Source organism: Cornus florida, unplaced genomic scaffold (assembly GCF_030987335.1).
Source record: "Cornus florida cultivar Cherokee Brave unplaced genomic scaffold, ASM3098733v1 CherokeeBrave_3.0.0_Hap2_Chr09, whole genome shotgun sequence".
NCBI classification, from domain to species: domain Eukaryota; kingdom Viridiplantae; phylum Streptophyta; class Magnoliopsida; order Cornales; family Cornaceae; genus Cornus; species Cornus florida.
Window position 1 is genome coordinate 43,017,579 of NW_026775579.1, and position 16,291 is coordinate 43,033,869.

The following is a 16,291-nucleotide window of genomic DNA, read 5'->3' on the forward strand; positions in this document are numbered from 1 at the left end:
TGAAACAACTCTTTGACCATGCATATCCGTTCGGAGGGAGTGCCGAAATCGGTTTCCCGGTGCAAAAGGGTTGTAAAAACTCACAGGGAATACTGAAGATTGCTTACAGGTTTGGGGAGAGAGTCGTTATTAAGAGAACCCCACTGTGGAAGAAATTGTTGCAGTGTGGGACTGCAATACTGTTGAAGGTGAGTCTTTGTCTACTGTTGGGGTAGATATTGAAATTCAAATTTTTGTAATAAATATATGTATTGAAGTATATGACAAATATGAAAAGATGAGAGAGATGTAAAAGATTAGAGAGAGAGAGAGCTGTACAGATGAGAGAGAAAGCTGATATTGTTATTCATTTCTCACACCACAATTGTGTACATAAGTTGCCTATTTATAGCCATAAAGATGTAGCTACCAAGCAGCTTGTTTGATAAGCTGCAATCCATTAATCACATTTCAATTGGCTAGTACCCCACATATAAAGCTTCCCTTATAAGCCACAATTGTGGCCTTGCCCTCCACACCAAAACAAGTATGTCTACATATATCATCATTGCATGTGGACCCCACATATATATAGATAATACTCCCCCTTAGGGTCCACTGCACTACACTAAGAATATGCCTCGTTAAAACCTTGTTAAGGAAAATCCAGTGGGACAAAACCTTAGCGAAGAAAAAAGAGTACAGTATCCTTGTGTATCTGAAAATGGCATTGCATAGGTTAAAACTGTTTCATTAAAACCTCGCCAGGAAAACCTAGTAGGATAAAACCTGGATGAAGGAAAAAGAGTACAGTATGCTAATACCTTTGATCAATTGCTCCCCCTCGTTAGTTCAACCCTGAAGATCCTTTAGTTGACGCATTCCAATGTTGTGCACCAGCTTCTTGAATGTTGTAGTTGAAACCGTTTTAGTGAATAGATCTGTTAGATTTTCGCATGAACGTATCTTCTGAATATCAACAGCACCATTTTTTTGGAGTTCATGTGCATAAAAGAATTTTGGTGAGATGTGTTTGGTCCTGTCACTTTTAATATACCCTTCTTTCATTTGTGCAATGCATGCCGCATTATCTTCATATAATATTGTTGGGTCTTCTTTTATTGATGAGAGATCATATGTTGTTCGAATATGTTGGATCATTGATCTCAACCAAAAGCATTCCCTGTTTGCCTCATGAATTGCAAGTATCTCAGAATGATTTGAAAAAGTTGCAATCATTGTCTGCTTCATAGATCGCTATGATATAGCAGTGCCGCCACAGGTAAACACATATCCTATTTATGAATAGGCTTTATGTAGGTCAGAGAGATAGCCGGCATCTGTATATCCAACTAATTGAGAACTTGATGCTTTTGAATAAAACAATCACATATCAGTTGTGCCATGAAGATATCACAATATGTGTTTGATTCCATTCCAATGTTTGCGAGTTGATGAAGAACTGTACCGTGCTAATAAATTGACTGAAAAAATTATATCAGGTCTTGTGCAATTTGCGAGATACAAAAGAGCACCAATCGCACTGAGATAGGGCACTTTAGGACCAAGGAGTTCTTCATCATCTTCTCGAGGACGAAAATGATCTTTCTTGATGTCAAGTGATTGGACAACCATTGGAGAGCTCAATGGATAGACTTTATCTATATGAAAACGTTTCAGAATCTTTTCTGTATATGTTGATTGATGGATGAAAACACTGCTCGAAAAATGTTCAACCTGTAGCCCAAGGCAGAATTTTGTTTTTCCGAGATCTTTCATTTCGAATTCTTTTTTTAAATAAGTGGACGTCTTTTCGATCTCATCCAATGTTCCCATAAGATTCAGATCATCAACATATACTGCAACAATAACAGAACCAGATTTTGATTTGTTAATAAAAATGCATGGACAAATATGATTGTTTACATACCCTTCTTTGAGTAAGTAATCGCTTAGGTGATTATACCACATTCGTCCTGATTGCTTCAATCCATATAAGGATCGTTGTAATTTTATCGAGTACATATTATGTGGTTTTGTTTCAGGCATTTTAAATCCTTATGGGATTTTTATATAAATATTACTATCTAGTGATCCATATAAATATGCTATAACCACGTCCATTAGATGCATATGCAATCTTTCTGTGATTGCTAAATGTATTATGAATTTAAATGTGGGTGCATCAATCAGAAGGGAGTATGTTTCCTCATAATCAATACCAGGTCTCTGTGAGAAACCTTGAGCTACCAGTCGGGTTTTGTATCTTACGATTTCATTTTTCTCATTACGCTTTCGTACAAATACCCATTTGTACCCAACAGGATTAACACCTTCGGGTGAATGGACTACTGGTCCAAATACTTCACGTTTAGCTAATGAATTTAGCTCTGCTTGTATCGCTTCTTTTCATTTTGACCAACCATTTCTTCGTCGACATTCTTCGACGTTTTGAGGTTTCGGATCCTCATTATCAATATCAAGAGCAACGAGATATGAGAATATGTTGTCGATAATAATTTCATTTCTATTCCATCTTGTTTCATAATTTAGTGAGATCTCATCATTTTCAGGTACCTGTGCCTCATCAAGGACCATATCATCATCTGTTACTTTTGCCTCATCAATATTTATTATTTCATCATTTTTAGGTACCTGAAACTCATCAAGAGCCTCTGTCTTATCAAAGACTATTATCTCAGATTGATCAATAATATTTGTTGCTCCTTTTGTGGCCTCTTCAGGAATGCCAGCTTTTCTTTGTGATTTCCTCTTACGAGGAATAATATCTTTTACATCGACTGGTTTGCCACACTTCAGGCGTGTTTTAGATGCATTTGTTGCACTACTGACAGTAGGTCCATCAGGGACAGCAATTCGTGCTAGAATATTTATAGCTGGTATATGTGATTTTATCACTTTCTTTGTATCAGTAAATGCATCAGGTAATTGATTTGCAACATTTTGCAAGTGAATGATCATCTAAACTTCTCGTTCACATTGATTTGTGCGAGGATCAAAATGAGACAATTCCAGGGCATTCCAAGTAAGATCACGTTGCTGCTGTGCCTTTTCTCCCCCTAATGGTGGGAAAACAGTCTCATCAAAATGACAGTCAGCAAATCATACTTTAAAGACATCAAATGTCATAGGTTCATCAAGATATCTAATAATAGATGGAGAATTAAAACCAACATAAATTCCAAATCTACGTTGAGGACCCATTTTAGTACGTTGGGGTGGTGCAATTGGAACATATACAGCACAACCAAAAACTCGTATGTGGGAGATATTTGGTTGTTGACCAAAAACAAATTGCAATGGTGAGTACTTATGATAAACAGTTGATCGTATACGAACTAATGATGCGGTATGTAATATGGCAAAACCCAGGCAGAAACAGGTAATTTTGTTCGCATAAGCAAAGGACGACCAATTAACTGAAGTCTTTTAATAAAAGATTCAGCCATACCATTTTGAGTATGAGTGTGTGTAACAGGGTGTTTAACATTAATTCAACTAACATGCAATAATTATCAAAAGCTTGAGAAGAAAATTCAACAGCATTATCAAGACGGATTGTCTTAATTGGGTAATTAGGGAACTGTGCCCTTAATTTGATGATTTACACATGAAGTCTAGCAAATGCAACATTAAGAGTAGAAAGCAGACAAACATGTGACTATCGTGTTGAGGCATCAATTAAGACCATAAAATAACGAAAAGGTCCACAGGATGGATGAATTGGCCACATATGTCCCCGTGAATTCGTTGTAAAAATGGGGGAGATTCAACAATGACTTTTGAAAGGGATGGTTTGATGATCAACTTACCTTGCGAGCAGGTGGTGCATAGATGATTATTTGGTAAGATGATTTTTTGATCCTTTAGTGGGTGTCCATGTTAATTTTCAATAATTTGACGCATCATTATACTCCCCAGGTGACCAAGTTGATCATGCCAAAGTATAAAAAGTTTTGAGTCACACGATTTTTTATGTATCACAGCATTTAACTCAATTGTCCTAATGGTTGTATAGTATAACCCAGAGGAGAAAACATGAAATTTTTCTAGTATCCGCTTCTCGCATGAGGTAATGGAAGTAATGTAGAGATATTTTACATTTCTTTCATTTGCGTTTTCAATATGATAACCATTACGACGCAAGTCTTTAAAACTCAACAGATTTCTCCGAGATCTTGTAGAATATAAGGCATCATTGATTTGTAATCTTGTTCCATATAGTAAAATGACGTTAGCTTGTCTAGAGCCTTTAATCAAGTCGGTGGGACCTGATATTGTACTGACACTAGCGTCTGTTAGAGTTAAGTGAGAAAAATATTTTTGATCTCGAAGGATTGTGTGTGTCGTTCCACTATCAGATCCATTCCTATTCATGCAAATTTCTTTATTAGAAAAGAAAAGTTTATAACAAAAGAAACTTTAATACAAATTAGAAAATAAAAACTTTAATACAGGGGAAACAAAAGCATAGTAGACAAAACATAAAAAGAAAATATGATTAATTGGTGTGGACATTTCCATCACCAATCAGGAAGTCTATCTTTCCATTACGGTCCTCAAAAAAATCTGATACGTCTTTGTGATGTCAACTGACTCATCATGATTAATGAAATTCATTTCCAGATTTGTGATGTCAATTGGCTCATCATGATCAAGGAAATTTATTTCCTTTTGTTTCCCCTTTTCTTTCATTGAGGCTTGGTAAAGTTCAGCCAGATGCTTAGGTGTACGACAAATACTTTGCCAATGCCCTGTCATGCCACACCGATAACAAGTATTATCATGTGCCTTGGGAGGTTGAGCCACATCCTTCCCTTTTACCTGTTTTATTTCATTATGGTCTCTCCTTTGAGGATATGGTGTGGATCTCTGATTGCAAAAATGAGAGGATTGATATCCTTCACGATAATAAGAATGATTTCTACCACGACCATATTCATTATTGTGGTAGTTATTTTTATCACGACCATATTCATTATTATAGCCATTTCTACCACCATGACCACGTCCACGACCACGGGATGAGGCAACATATGTTTCAGAGATCGATGTCGATCCAGTTGGACGAGACTGGTGGTTTCTTAACAAAAGCTCATTATTTTGCTCTACCACAAGCAAACATGATATCAGCTCTGAATATTTTTTAAATCTACGCTCTTGATATTATTGTTGTGAGAGCACATTCGAGGCGTGAAATGTGGTGAATGTTTTTTCCAACAAAAGTTCATCAGTAATGGTATTACCACATAATTTCAATGTAGAGCTGATTTTAAATAGGGCAGAGTTATATTTAGCCACAGTTTTAAAATCTTGCAACCGCAGTTGCTGCCAATCAGCCCGAGCCTTTGGGAGGATAACTGTTTTTTTGATGATCATATCTTTCTTTCAAATTGTTTCATAAATACAGCGGATCTCTTTCAACGAGGTATTCAGTTTTTAGTTCCTCACTAATATGGCGCCGAAGGAAAATCATGGCCTTTGCTTTATCTTGTAATGATGCATCATTGTCCTCTTTAATTGTATTTCCAAGGCTCATGGCATCTAAATGGATTTGAGCATCTAGAATCCAAGATAAATAATTTTTGCCAGAAATATCCAAGGCCACAAATTCCAGCTTTGTCAAGTTTAACATTTTCAGAATAACTAGATGTAACAATATAAAAATATAATTTAGAATAGTATATAAATAAATAAAATGGCATTAAATGAAATAATTACATAATATGAATTATTTAAATAACAAAGGTGGTAAAACCAGCCATAGTGAATAAATTATTAAACAATAAAGGCGGTAAAACCGGTCATAAATTATTAAATAATAAAGATGGTAAGACCGACCATAATTAGTAGATCATTAAATCATAAAGGCGGTAGAATCGACCATAGTGTGAGCACATATATCATTTAAGTGAACAAATTTATTTTATGAATAATAATTCATAATTAAAATTTTCTTACCCTTTGGAGTCAGAAATACTATTTTTTTCGATAAAGTAAACCAACCCAATAATTTATCAAAACTAATATTATAACATAGATATATAGTTGGGATAGAAAGCGGGGGAGAAAGCTTCTTCTTCAAATCTCAGATGGATAGAGCTCGTGCTGATAACGTGTAATAAATATATGTCTTGAAGCATACGACAAATATGAAAAGATGAGAGGGATGTAAAGATTAGAGAGAGAGAGAGCTGTACAGATGAGAGAGAGAGCTGATATTGTTATTCATTTCTCACACCACAATTGGGTATATAAGTTGCCTATTTATAGCCATAAGGACGTAGCCACTAAGCAGCTTGTTTGATAAGCTGTAATCCATTAATTACATTTCAATTGGCTAATGGACCCCACATATAAAGCTTCCCTTATAAGCCACAATTGTGGCCTTGCTCTCCACACCAAAACAAGTATGTCTACATATATCATCATTGCATGTGGACCCCACACACAAATATATATAACAATTTTCATTAATTCTGATAGCTGCGATGCCGCATGATTCTCTGTCCCAAAATCAGTGTTTCTTTTAAGGACAGAAGGAGTATTATATATATATATATATATATAATCCCAGTTGTGTGTAATAAGGAATATATATGCAGTTGCGTACGCACTCTCCCTCTCTTGCAATATAGTTAAGGTTTTATGTATCTCGATTAGGACTTTCAACCATTCATGTGAAACAAACAGATGATACCATTTGGAATTTCCAATAAGTCCTTGCCTATAATCAATAGGATGGGGCACTTTATGACTTGAACTTTTTATTACTCGGACAACTTCATTATTTGACAGTTTGTTAACTACACAGCACGTACTCTATGCCTTTTAGTTTTGACATACATCACTTGAGGTTTTGTTTTGTGGGTGCAGTGTCAAAAAAAAAAAAAAAAATAATAATAATAATTTGAATCTAAATTTATTGAATTTTCTTTATTCAACCTAATTAATTGGTACACAAGTGATTTCAAGAAATTCAATTCGAATATAAGGCATTTCTAAAATTAGTTTGCAAACTCTGGAATAGAAAACAATTCTTATAGGAAGCGTTTCATTAGTCATACTTACCTACCCACTGGTGAGTGACTCACCAGTGAGTCAGCCCTACTGACCATTGATGTGGTCCAATCACAAACGCATATGGTTTATAATTACAAAATCAAGTGATAAATAAGGACAATAACTTTTTAGAGTAAATTCGATCACCCTCTCTCCGATTTTCTTATTAATTACCACTTTCAATTTTATAATTACATATAATATGTGCATTTGTAATGGACATACGACTGACTTATTTATCGATAAATAAATAATTAAGTATTATCCCAACTATTTTATATGAGTAAAAAATAACATTATAATATCATCAGCCAGGATAACATTATCCTATTCATATAAATTGCCTTTAGATGTTGCGACATAAAAAGGAAGTGTATCACCGTTTAGTCTACTGTTGGTTTCGTTGTTGAAAAGTTCCTTTCGGTTATATGTATTTTAATTGCCAACTCCCACTCCCAAATTTTTTTTTCTTCTTAGAGCATGTGTATCGGCCTCACAAACACGCACCATTTAAGTCAAGAGTGCGGTTCAAAAGCGAAACCTCAAAAACTTACCTCCTGAATCTCTGTCACTCCCTATTTGACCTCATGTATATTTAATATATTTACCAATTGTTCGAAATTGGGCAAGTCATCAATTTTGTTTCATCTCAAATTCTCAATCTAATTACATTGCGGCCAAAATTACATTGTGGACAATGATGGAGCGAGAAATTTGTTTCAGATTGAATATGATAAAAAAAAATATTCTATATTTTTCTCAACTAAATAGCAAGTGTTTTTTTTTTTTTTTTTTTAATTTTTATAATATTTTTCTCAACTAACATGGCAAGTGGCCACTAATATTGCAGGAAGATAGCAAGCCTAAACGGATAAATGTAGGAACCAAGATTCAAATAATATGTTATTATTTACAAAATTAAATTATAGTAAAGGAAATTTTTTTAAAAATATAAAATTACAGTTATAAATTTAAAGAAAAGGAGAAAAAGAAGAAGGAGAGTTGAAACAAAAAAGTTACTGTACATACATTATGCATGAGTGCAAGAATAATAAATTTTTTTTAAAAAAAAAGGGAAAAAAAATTAAAGTATGATTGATTGAAGGCAAAATTATTGAATGGAACGAAAGAAATTTGAAGAAGGAAAAACAAAAGAGGAAAGAGACAAAGAATTGGAGAAATTTTTGAAATTTTTGAATTTTTTTTTTTTAACAGTAACCTAACAGAGTTGATCCTATCATATTCCTTCAGACTAGGTCGCACCATATAAACAAGAAGCATTAATGTCAATGGTCTTTTACTATATATGTGGTGATCAATAAACATAAATGACTTGGAAGAGAAATGGAGTGCAGACTTTTCCAATTAACCATAAATTCAGCAAATGACCTAGAGAACGTCCAAGAAATTTTCGACATGAAGGTCTATGCAAAGGTTTCTATAGCGGGCAACTCCAAAACGGAGAAACAAAATCCAACGGACAAGGGCGGTGGGATCAACTCTGTATGGAACTGCGCTGTGAAATACACCATAGGTGAATCGGCAGTGCGATGTGACGATGTTACGGTGATCATAAAGTTGTACTGTGAGTGTACGCTAGGGCATGGTATATTGGCGACAGGGACGGATGTAAAACTTTAGGTAGGGGGAAGGTTGAAATTTTGTAATAATTTCAGGGAGGGCATTAACAATATTTTAGGGGTGTATATTGAAAAAAAGAAAAAAATAACATGGTATATTTGTAAAAAAATAAAACTACTAGATCCTGATTGGCGAGGTGAGCACGTCCATCAAACAACTCTTCAACCATGCACAGCCGTTGGGAGGCAGTGCCTGTTGGGAAACGTGCAAGTTTTAATAACTTTTTTGAGGGATTTTTATACATGGATCTTGATTCATCACATAGAAACAAGTTTAATGCAAAAATAAAATATGATGTATCATTCAATTAATAGATTGAATGCTTACATTAAAGTTTGAGTAAACCTCATATCTCTCCTTTAAAGTGAATGCTCTCACTTATTGTAAATCCCTTTGCAAGATGTCTTCTCCTTCGATTTTCATCTTCTTGGTACTGGTCTTGCTTTTAGGTATAACTCATAAGTCTCCATGAATGACTTTGGAAAAATAGGCTTGTAGGAGCCTCCATTAGATGATAACACTAACCCCAAAAATTTAGAGAGAGTTCGACAAAAATTTCATTTGTATACAATAATCGAAAATATTTTCTTGTCCTCTCAAAGTCTCTCCTAAAATATACATGAACCCATGTATATATAGGCAAAATAAAGATAAAGGAAAGTAAATAATAAATCTTTCTCAATCTCTAATTCACATATCTCAAATCTAATAGGATTCTAATATCAAGTTGGGCTATGAGTGAGAATCCTTTGGACTTATTATTTTATTGGCTACAATGAATTAATAATTGACCCGGTCCATGGACCCAATTAAATTAATTCATTAATTAATTTCTACTCCACTAAAAGAAATTAATTGAACTCCAATTAAATAATAAATAACCTCTAAGTCAATATTGCACTTTAACCCCTCTATGCATAATTAATTATCGGATAAATTAAGCCATCAATCCGACTACTTAATTAATATATTTATTTTGACACTTTTGATTATTTTCGGCTCGATCACAATAAAATATTTGTTTGACAAAAATAATAATTTAAATAAATAAATATATAATAAATCATTTTGTCTAAAAACACACGAAGGCCTTCGAATTTAATTTGTGATCAACTATAATCAATACAAAATAAATATAAGTAGTACTGATGCAAATATTGAGAATATAATCCTCTAACTATTAATTACATAACTACCAAAAGTACCGATCTATGGATTCCGAAGTATCCACCGAACAAATCAAAGTAATTATTAATTAATAAAAGAGTCTATACTTCTCTCATGCTTGACAGTCAAATGCCATGACGGTGATAGGGAACAATTGCATATGACGGCATCGGAATATATCTCAAACTAACGCGGATCCAGTTCAAGTCTTAGTTAATAATGAGTCCATCCATAATTACTGAGTATGAACTATTTATGATTACTATTTATATTCATGTGATCGCCATCACATACATATATAAATATCTTTTGTAATCAAGTGGACACTATTAATTACATAATGAATTGAAACATAATACATTAAATTCACCAATTTATATAAATCATAAATATTTCAGATATGTTAGGAACATATGTCACTATAATCCAAATAGGAATTTGCTATGCCAAGGCATATAAATCCCAACGGTGCCGATGTCAGTTTTTCGATGAAAAATGGTGGTGAAGACTCGCAGGGAATGCTGAAGTTTGCTTACAGCTTTGGAGAGACAGTGGTTGTTGAGAAAACCCCAGGATGGAAGAAATTTTTAAGAATAGAGTTGTTATAGTGTTGTAGGTGGCTCCTGAGGCTACTCTGGAATAGAATTTGAAATTCCAATTTTCAATGATGATATATATTGATCTTTGTTAAACTACCACCTCACAACTAGTTCTAGTTTGGTTGGTAGATCTCTTCAATTTTTTTTTAAAAAATAAGGACATTTTTAGTGTGTGTGTGTGTGTGTGTTTTTTTTATAGTTTGCTTTAATTTCTATATATATATATATGTGTGTGTGTGTGTGTATATATATATATATTTAATAAGGTGCAATTGTATTTAGTCTATTAGGTTTGCTTGTAAAATGTTGTTAGTTTCCGGTGATTAGAGTCGTGTTGTTGAAATGTTTGTAGTTATGGGCGATATGTATTTTAGTTAGATGGATTTACTAAAGAACAAGACTTGCAAATCACGAATGCACAAATAGTCTGTAATTATAAAATCATCATAAATAAGGACAATAACTTTTTTTTTGGAATAAATTTAGTCTATCCTTTGATTTCCTTATTTATCATTTTCTAATTTTATAACTGCAGACTATGTGTGTATTTATAATTGGATCACATTAGCAATCAGTAGTAATAACCTATTTACCAATGAGTAGGCATGCCTTTTTGTTTACTAAAACACTCGATCTCAGTTAGTCAAGGTTTTATGGACAAGGTTTTAGAAATTGAATCTAAACCTAAAGTTTTATTTTTTTAATAAGAAAATCACGCACTTATTATATCATTGTACACTCAAACTCTAAACCATTCATTTGAAAAGTTGAATTGATACCACTTGAGCTTACTCCTGATATATATATATATATATATATATATATATTAATTTTCTTGAGGTTCATGGATGTGGTAACAATTAACTTTTCTTAATTTGGACCAAATAATACACTCAAAAGGATGGTTTTAAGAAATTCAATCCGAATTTAGGGAAGTGGGTGGGGGGAAAATTTTTCCTCCAACAAAAAGCACTACAAGTCATCTAGTAGGGACACAACCAAATAATCCACATGAGCCTAACAAGACGAAAATTATAAGTCCATAATAAAGAGCCCAATTCTGAAGCCCAACAGAAGACAAAGCTAAAAAAAGGACTACACATCTTGGATCAAGGCCCAATATATACCAAACAAGAAGTCTGGTACACTTCTACAATCCGAATCTTATATGGGGAAAGAGTTGCAATATAGTAGCAATTCATTTATGTAAATTAAATAGAATTGTATTATACACACAAATTTTGTAAGTCTGCAATAGAAACAAAATATGGAGCAAATAATATAATTTTATTAATTTGGGAAATTGAGGTACAATCCTCTATAATATTCTTTACAAAAAGAATAGTCCTCTGATTCGATCTCCTTTTTGTTGTTGGTTGGATCCAAGGGCTGCACGAGCTTGTTCTTGAATCGTCTTGGAATTTGGGTGAGGAACGGCACGATTTGATGTGCTTGTTGTTGATCACCGTGGAATTTGATGAAGAACGACACGATTTGATGTGCTTGGTGTTCTTCGCCTTTGGATTTGGATGTAGGGGATGAGAGCTTCTGTATTTCTCTTTGGAATTATGGATCTCTGAATGCAGAATTTTTGTCCCCCTTCCTTCTTCCTCCAGGCCTCTATTTATAGGCTTCTTGGATTAATAGGATGATGACACGTGTCATTTCCTGATAAGGATAAAATTATAACTGGGCCGGGCCGGTTATATTGTGATAATTATCCTTAAAAATAATTATTCCAAATATATTTTATTTAAGAATAATTATTCTTTTTATTTAAACATCTGGGCTGGGTTAATTAAATAATTTACGTGGACCAAGTGTGGGCCAATTAAATAACTTAATTAAATATTAGGCCCATATTTAATGGGTCCATTTATCCAAATCAAAGTCTACTAAAATTTTAGTATCTATAAATTGCCCTCACTTTGAGTCCCAAGCTTAACAAGACTTGTCTCCTTTTTCAAGTGGGACTTGAAGTATCCAACTTTTTTTTTTTTTTTTTTGCCTTTCCAATCCCACTTCGGAAATTTTACTTTCCAATTTATACAAATCCCTTGCCTATATATATATCACCCAAGTCATAGGATTTTGACATCAATTTCAATCAGCTCTGAAGGACTTGTAAGATCACAGCCTCTGAAGATTATGTGGAATTGCGGCATCTGCTTAAACACATATCACTGTTCTTTTTCTTTTTTTTTTTTTTTTTTTTTTTTTTTTTTTTTTTTTTTTTTTTTTTCCTCCTCCAAGCTTCCTGTGTTCACGGGCACGAATCACTGTTCCCGAGCTCAAAATCCGATCTTCACCATTCAGATTTTAACCCATTAAGTCATGAATCTCTCTTCCAAATTTTAGCTCCATCGGACCACAGACGAACCAGGATCGGATGTTTGATGAAATCTGGGTAGAATAGAAAAAACCTGCGTTTTTTTACCAAAACTAGGTTACTATTCATGGACACGAATTACTATTCCCGAGCTCAAAATCCGATCTTCACCGTTCAGATTTTAACTCATTGAGTCATAAATCTTTCTTCCAAATTTTAGCTCGATCGGACCATGGACGAAGTGGGATCGGATGTTTGATGAAATCTGGGCAGAATAGAAAAAACCTGCGTTTTTCTACCAAAACCCGATTATTGTTCACGGGTACGAATCACTATTACCGAGCTCAAAATCCAATCTTTACCGTTCAGATTGTGCGTCACTGAGTCGTGAACCTCTCCTTCAAATTTCAGCTTGATCGGACCACGGACAAAGCGGGATCAGACGTTTGATCAAACCTGTGCAGAATGGAATAAACCTGCGTTTTTCTTCTCTTTGTTCTTTTACTTGTGGCTAACCTCTCTCTCTTTTTATACTAACTTCCTTAGGGTTTTCTTTTCCCTAAAGGCTGGGCTTTGGGCTTTTAATAAAACCCACTTGGGCTTTCCTCCATATAGAAGGAAATAAAAAGAGATCAATTTTTTTTTTTCTCTTCTCCACGTTTGCTGGAGATCAATTTTTTATTTTTTATTTTTTTTTTATTTTTATTTTTTTTCAGGACTTGATTGGATATAACAACTTGATTACACCAACCATATCAGAAATTGAAATCTTACTTCTTCACAACATTGATCGAGCTTCAAAATATGTGTAATATGTGTATTATTCCATCATGGTGGCATTCAAGTGTTTTATGAAGCAAAAGGTGACTATCTTAGAGAGCCAAAATTGTCGAAGAAGCCAAGGAACCACATTAAGCGTATTCGATTCACTTCTCGGTCGCGATGCCATTCATATGCCAGATCCCGAGAATAAACATTGTTCTTCTCATTAGACACACATTCAAATGCCTGATCCCGACAATAAACAATGTTCTTCTCATTGGACACGCAAAGCTATAGGCGACCTTACCAACTTTTGTCTTGATCAGATTAATGAAGAATCCATTGAACTTGATATTAAATTCTCAACTTCATTGGACATGCAAAGCCACTTCTTCCTTTCAGTATTCAATTGCCTGATCTGACACTGAACACTGTTCTTCTATTTGGACACGCATTCAATTGCCTGATCCCGACAATAAACACTGTACTTCTCTTTGGACACGCATTCGAATGCCTGATCCCGACAATGAACATTGTTCTTCTCATTGGACACGTATTCGAATGCCTGATCCCGACAATGAACAATGTTCTTCTCATTGGACATGCAAGGCTACTGGTGACCTCACAAACTTTTGGTCTTGATCAGATTAATGAAGAATCTATTGTTTCGGAAGCCTTGATCTTAAATTCTCCACTTCATGATAGCATAATTGAGGAAAACCAGTTTTCTCTATTGGGTCTCAACATTCAAGCGAAATAAGTATCATGGAGTATTCCCTGTATACTTTTTGCTGAATTATCACACATCGAACTATATTGGGAATGGTTAAAAGATATCTTGGCGCGCTTCCATGACTTCCTATCAAAACAACATCTATATGGTGCTCTATTCGCCTCCCTATTTTTATATGATCACCATGAAGATGTATTCATAGCATTCCTCGAATGTTGGTGCCCAGCCATTAATATTCTTTATAGTTTTATTGTTTGCAGCTACACTTTGGCGGTGGGCCTAATTTTTTTCTTCAACAACACCTCAGCGGAAAGCCAAATTTCTCTTTCAGTAATACCTCGGCGGCGAGCAGAATTATTATTTTTTTCTTCAACGACACCTCAACAGTGAGTTAAAATTTTGTTACAACAACACCATGGTGATGAACCGGATTCTTCAGCGACTCCTTGGCAAAAAATCAAATTTATTTATTTCTTCCAGCGACACCTTGATGATGAACCGGATTCTTTAGTGACACCTTGGCGGTAGATCGAATTTATTTATTTATTCCAGTGACACCTTGATGAAAAACCAGATTCTTCGGCGACACCTTGGCGAAGGATCAAATTTCCTTTGTAGCTACAATTCTGGCGACGAACCAAAATTATTGTTTGCAGCTACACTTTGGTGGCGTGCCAAGTTGACAGGAACGACGAGCACTTTTTGATATCGCATGATGAATGACTTTGCCATTTTGCAACTTTGAGGAGTTATTTATTTATTTATTTATTTTTTATTATTATTATTTTTTATGGTGGACTGAACTTGGAACAGGTCTCCAAGATGCCTACGTACCCTGAATAGGGATCAAGTCATCACAAAGTTCAATTTTTTTTTTTCCTTCTTCCAAATAGTTTATACTCGTATTAAAGAGTTCCTGACTTTTTTTTTTTTTTTTTTTTTTGGTAGATAGTTTAAACTCGTATCAAGGAGTTATTGATTTTTTTTTTTTTTTTTTTTTTAGGGATAGTTTAAACTCGTGTTAAGGAGTGAGTTTTTTTTTTTTTCATCATACTGAACTTAGAATGAAATTCTAAGCTGCCTACATACCCTCAAACGAGGGATCAAGTCATCACGTAGTTCAAAGGAGACACCTTTTTATTTTTTATTTTTTATTTTTTTTGGGTCCCGTACACAGTTTTAGCTCATGCGGGCCAGGAGTATAGTGCAGTTTAAGCTCGTACAATCAGGAGCATCAATAGAGACATGAGTTTTTTTTGAAAAAGTTTATACTCGTGTCACAGAGTTTTTGATTTTTTTTCTTCAGGTGAACATTTTATACTCGTGCCAAGGAGTGTTGTTTTTTTCTTCTTCAGATAGACAATTTATACTCATATCAAGGAGTGTCAATTGTTTTTTCAGGTAGAGAGTTTAAGCTCGTGTCAAGGAGTGTCATTTTTTTTGTTTGGGAGACAGTTTAAACTCGTATCAAGGAGTTTTTGATTTTTTTTTTCTAGGTAGACAGTTTAAACTCGTGTCAAGAAGTGTCATCGACAGTTTAGGTTCGCACTTCAAATTTAATAATTTTCTTCAACTTTACAAGAATCAGACGACAATCCAAACCTATGCTGAAGGGCACGGACTATCACGTTGTCACTTTGAGGATTTTTTTCTTGGTTTCCTTAACTTAATGCCCCCTGTGATTTTGCACTTTCGGTTGAAGTCATTGTTGTAGCATGGTGCGTTTCTTGATGAAAATCTTTCTAGATGATGCTTATAATGAAGGATGAAGCTATTTCATCATTCGAGTTAGGAAGTATATTGTCTTCTTCTTCGAACTCACTTCTCTCATCTTCTTGAAGGTTGTCGGATATATCAGGAACATCTTCTCTAGCACCATGATTTTTCATACTAAGCTCCATGTCGTGAGCTTGAGTAACAAGCTCTTCAAATGTGTGAGGCTTAATCCCTTGTAGGATGTAAACAAGCTCCCAACGCATGCCTTGTATACATGCTTCA